Consider the following 6,137-nt stretch of genomic DNA (forward strand, 5'->3'; position numbering starts at 1 on the left):
ATGTTCCACAAAGAGGAACTTTCCAGTGCATTTTTGTTTAATGTGACCAACTAACCTGTATTGGTCTCTTACTGGAATCAAGCAATAGACAGCCTGTCCTAGAATCATCTGTGGAGAGCAAAGTCTGAGACAGTGTTTCTCACCTTCATCAACTTTAACAGGTGAGGACTTCAGCTCCCAGAATTCCTCAGCTAGCATGGAATTCTGGGAGTTGAAGGCCATACATCTTAAATGTAGCTGAGGTTCTGACATAACATCTTTATGCAGCTCTGCATTCCCTGAATCTGTTGTGGCTTATCGGCTGCCAGCACCTCCAGCAGCCAAATCAGATGAGAAGGAGGCAGGGTCAGCATCAGGGCAACCTGAGAGCTCCGAGGGGGAAAGAGGAGATGGAGTTGGCAGAGAGAGAGAGGTGGAGTCCATCAGCCGTCAGATGGAGAGTCAAAAGCCACTAGGTCTGGAAGTGGCTGATGAGGAAGAGGAGGAACAGTGCCTGATGTGCGAATGCGCAGAAGACAGAGGAGAGGAGAGCAGTAGAAATCCATGGGCTGATCCTCGGGAAGGAAGAGCCACCACTGCTAGGGAAGCCCCACCCTAGCTCTGGGGATAAAAGGCAGGGAGCGGAGCAGAATAGATGTGACAGACAACTACTCATCTCTCTGCTGGACACACTTGTTAGCCTTGGTGAGAGAGAAACTTTTTGCCGGGGCTGGTGGCGCTCCAATAAAGGAATCATTGAGTTAACTTCAGAGGGTTTGTCATGTCTGGGGAATTTGGTCAGGACAGAATCATGCTGTAATGTACACCATGAAAGGCAACTAGAGGTGTTTTATTTTAGATGGGACAATTCATACCAGATAGGAGAAAAGTCAGAGTTTGTGTATTGTTTTACTGTCTCATTGTGATCACTCAGAATGCACAGCCAAGATTATCTCACTGCTGACAACTTTTTACAAAGGAGGCAAAAGGTTGCTGAAGGATAACAACACAATAATAAATCAACATAATCATGGTCACAGGGCACCACAAACCACCATAAATTTGGATTGGTTGTCAAGCACCCAAAAGGAGATCACTTGACCAAGGGCAGTTTTCAAAATTTTGAATCTGACTATCTTTTTTTTTGATCAATGTAACCGATTGCTAAGTTGCCAATTGTAAGTGGAGGAGTTACAAAATACCTTTTAAATGCCGTTCCTAGTTAAGGAAGAAGCATCCACCATAAATGCACTCCTACAAGGTGACAAATGCAGGTAGCCCTCGACCTATGACCACAATGAAGCCCAAAATTTATGTTGCTAAGTGAGACATTTGCTAAATGAATTTTGCCCCATTTTACAACTTTTGTTGCCCTAATTGTTAAGTGAATCATTACAGTTGATAAGTGAGTAACGCTGTTGTTAAGTGAATCTGGCTTCCCCATTGACTTTGCTTGTCAGAATGTCGCAAAAGGGATCCCATGACCTTGGGACACAGCAACGGTCATAAGTATGAACCAGATGCCAAGCATCTGAATTTTGATTGTGGGGATGATACAAAGATCATAAGTGTGAAAAATGGTTATAAGGCACTTTTTTCAGGGTTGTAACTTTGAACAGTCATCAAATGAACTGTTGTAAGTCGAGGATTACCTATAGGTGTCATAATGTTGATGTCAATTCTTCGCAACCAAGCAGATAGATTTTCTTTGTGATGATCAGTTTGGTCCATGATACTTTCCCATAGTTTTCCCATCACCACTGTAATCAAGTCCAAACCTTGCTGTTCTCCTCTTCTCTTTCCTTCCATCCTAAAATTTTTCTATGTTGATATTTATTATAACTTCCAAGGAAAAGGAATTTTGATTCCAGGCATTCGTCATAATCTAAATAGTCTTTTGCCTTGGAAGACCAAATCTAACTTTTAACTGAAATTCCCTTTAGGGAAAAACTGTCAAATTTTCCATGGCAGAAAGAACACAGTTTAGACCTGGCTTCAGCTCAAGACATATTGCTGGAAAAAGTTTTCCTGTTTATTCCTGATGATTCTCTGCAGGTTTCCCAGTCTGTAATGGTATGTATGAATGACCTTGGGAGCCACAGCCTACCCAATGGTCTGATCTGAATCTGAAGGAGGGATTGGGTTGGAGAAAGCTTCCCAGATGGGACCTTTCCTAGTTTTGATGAAAACAAAAGTAAGGGTGGGAAGAGCTCCTTTCAGACTTGCAAGGTTCTGTTAGTTTCCTCTTATAATAAAAGTTGTGCTATAAATGAAAGTTAGTGCTTCTTGTGAAGATTTGCTGAGCAAATAACTGGTTAACCTGCGTATAAATTTGCATGATAAATTGATCCTGATATCTTGCATGAGTCAGGGAAATCAGCAATGGAGATGTTCTCTTCGCCATTTATGAAATGGAAAACTTCTCATTTTAGCAGGACAATAAAAGTAAGGCAGTGGAACTCTTTCCTAATAACCATTGAAAGGCAATAGATTTGGGGGTCACTTTTGCATACATTATCTGGGCATCATTCTTTTTCATTCATATTAAGGCAATGCACCTTAGAATGACTGAAAAAGGAGAAAATTCACTTTCCCCTCCTACTTAACCAGCAAACATGATTTTCCTTATCCATTACAGAGCCATCTCTTGAATAACAGTGGTGGGTTCCGGGCACTACGGCGTGGTATGGCCATACTGGTAGTAGCTGGGAGCAGCGGCCACCGTACTGGTATGGTGGCTCGTTTGGCTGGCCTGCCCACCCAAGTTCCATAGCTATTTTTGTAGTAACTGGGCCGATTGTGCATGTGCGCACAGCGTGCAGTGCCTGCGTGACCTCCGCCGAGCAGCTGGGTGTCACAGGGCGGTGGTGTGCGCAAGCAGGTGCAGAGCGCGTGCACAACTAGGACACCCAGCCCATGCGCAGCATACCGATTGCGATGGGGTCCGCAACCCACCACTTTTGCATTCGTCATTTTAACAAAACTAATCCTTTTTGTGAATTTAGTCATGAATCCATCAGATTTCCTTTCACTGATTTCAGCTATTACTTTATCTTCAGAAACAGTGTTTATGACATGACATTAGGATTGGCTCTTCCTCCAGAATGAATCAATTCTGGCCTGTTTCACCTATTCCCAAAACAAATGTACACATGAAAGAGAATTTTCTGATACATCTCTAGCCAATTTTTCTTGAGATCTTCCACAGAAAAACGTATTTCTCAAGACAACATCTGAATTTCCTTAGAAGTTTGATGTTTTGATTAATGAGTTCAAGAGTTTAATAATCTAAATTTTCTGCCTTTGGAAAACGTCAGATATTTGGCTGACCACCTGAAATCTTTTGCTAGGCAGCTAATTGGGGTGGGCTTAAACCATTTGCTCAGTTTGTAGGCTTAACTCGGGGATTCTTAAAACTTTTGCCATCACAACTTTAATCTCAATGAATATACCTGCATTAAATATCCAAACACCAAAATGAACACAAACGAACAATGGAAGCAGTACCACAAAACTTTGGAAAAAGTATATTTATTTGTAACAATATAACTGACAGTATCTTCACTCCTTCGCTCTGTTTGCACTAAAGGAGGTACACCTTAGTTCTATAATACTACAAGCAACTCTTGCAACGCTTTAGGTGTGGGTTTTTCAGTAATTAGGCTACAGTAAAAGTAATCCATTAATTTGCAGAAGCGATGGATTATACTTGGCTTGTGCTTTGGTTTAAATTTAGCCCATAGGATAGTATTTTAATTAAGCCATTATAAACTAGTTTAGAAATTAAGCAAAGAAAGAAACTGGCATTTTCTTCAATGGAAAGATCTATCCTGGGGTGAAAGCCTTCCAGTTCGGCCCATTTCAGCCAAACTGGTAGGGACGATTGTCCCCAGTTCTGCGTACCAGTAGTAAAAAAAAAAAAGCTTCCAAGGATCATGCAGCTCAGCTGTGAGATGCATGATTGTCGGAAGCTTTTTTTTCACTTTTTAAAGCATTATTTTCCTGCCTATTCGCCTGAACCAGCAGGAAAAAAATGCTTTAAAAGGTGAAAAAAAAGTTGGCCACGCCCACCCAATCACATAACACCCCCCCTCCACAAAGCCACGCCCACAGAACTGGTGGGCAAAAAAATTAGATTTCACCACTGATCTTGCCCATCATGTTTTCCCAAGCTGATGTCTTCAAATGTATTGAAGACCAAAGTCCACATTCAACACCATCTGGGCTTTGGGGACATTCTCTTTAGGTTAGGCTGCCTTGCAGAGAGATGCTATTTCAGTGTCTAGATCACGTATTTGAAATAACTGCCTTCATGATAGATTATGTGCTGTCAACTCTTACGGATCACATTGATAGATTTTGTCCAGGATAACCCTGGTCACCCAGGCCTTATGTGCTTATTGCCAAAACAATTGAATCCATACACTATATTATCCTCTTCTTCTCATTCCTTCCACCTTTCCCAGCATTTAGAGTCTTCTCCAGAGAACTAGATCTTCACATTATGTGACTGGCAGTAGGACAATTTGACCCTGGTCATTTGTGCCTTCAGTGAGAACTCTGGATTGAACTGCTTTTAAGGATTACACATTGGCTTTTGCCCCCTATAATCATCTTTGAAATGTCATGTTTGAGGATAGGAACAAGCCCAGATAAAGCCTGAACTCCCATGCTTTGCAAGTTGGGCTTGTACATAGTTCCCTCCACATCTTTAAAAAGAGATCATCTTAAGTACCAATTTTCTGGTTCCTATCCCCATAACTTTTTTTTCCTTAATATAGATTCATAAGGACTAGTCAAACATGATCCATCCTTCCTTCCTTCCTTCCTTCCTTCCTTCCTTCCTTCCTTCCTTACTCCCTCCCTCCCTCCCTCCCCCCCTCCCCAGCTGAAATGGACAAGAGTTCTAAGAGTTATCTCAATTTTCCCTTCTACATTAACTTGAAAAAAAGAATGGTTAAACTGCAGTATTTTTTGTTGCTACCATTCCAAGAGGACATGCCAGATGGAACATTGTCAAGTACAGCTTATATAAAAGGTCAATCAATGGAAACCATATGTTCCCGTAAAAGCAAAATAATTGGCTTGTGCTTCCCCAGAAGGGATGGGAATGAAGTGAAGCAATGGGCTCTATCAATCAGACATCATTGCGATCACTATCCAGACAGCCTTTGTTGCCAAAACTGAAGAACAGATTGAAATCCAGAGACTAAATTCTTAAACTGGTTTCATCAAGGGAGACCAGGAGTTTAAGGTTTTCATGGGCACAATCTTATGAAGGAGAATAGTTGGTGATGTTGCCAGTTGCAAAATAGAAGGATAGATGATACTGCAAATGCCCCTTTGGGTCGGGATCCGTATCTGCTTGCGGTTACCTCTAGCGATGCAGCAAAGGGAAGAGAGTTTGGTCTAAGGTTTGTCTATTTGTTGGGAGCTTAGCAATGGAATTGATCAGACAGCGGCCAGGAACACCTCCAGCGTGTTGCCTCCAGTACAATGCCAAAGTGGATTACATCCATCTAGATTCTAGAGCAGGGGTGTCAAACTCAAGGCCCAGGGCCCAGATCCGGTCTGCAAGGTGCTTAGATCTGGCCTGCGGGGCCCAGAGGCTGAACAGGTAGTAACTTGGCAGCCTGGGTCGCTGGAACCGGCAGCAACCCAGGCCTTCCATGCCCCTGAACCGGTTCTCCTAGAGCGGTGCCATCTTGATTTTCGGTTCTGCACATACGCAGAACAATTTTCACTGAAGGAATGTAATTTTTTCCCCTTTTCTAAACATTTTTTGCACGCCAAACTGGCAGTAATGCTGGCAACAACCCACCCCTGGCAGGGGGGGGGCTGGAAACAACAAAGGATCGGCCCACAGTGCCTCTGCTAGCAAAAAATGGAGCTTGGGAGAGCCATGCCCATTTTCATTGGTGGAGGATTGCAGGAAGCAGTTGCAGCCAAAAATGGAGTTCGGGAGCCCGTTTTCGCAGGCAGAGCACTTGGGCCACCATGGGGTCCCCTGACCCAAGTGACATCAAGCTGGCCACACCCAACCTCCCCCCCCCCAAGGTGAAATACAACCCTGATGTAGCCCTCATGAAATTGAGTTTGACACCCCTGTGCTCTAGAGGGAAGGGGGCTGGTTGACAGGAACTATAGGAGAGGAACAG

This window comes from Natrix helvetica (assembly GCF_964273705.1).
Source record: "Natrix helvetica genome assembly, chromosome: Z".
NCBI lineage: Eukaryota > Metazoa > Chordata > Lepidosauria > Squamata > Natricidae > Natrix > Natrix helvetica.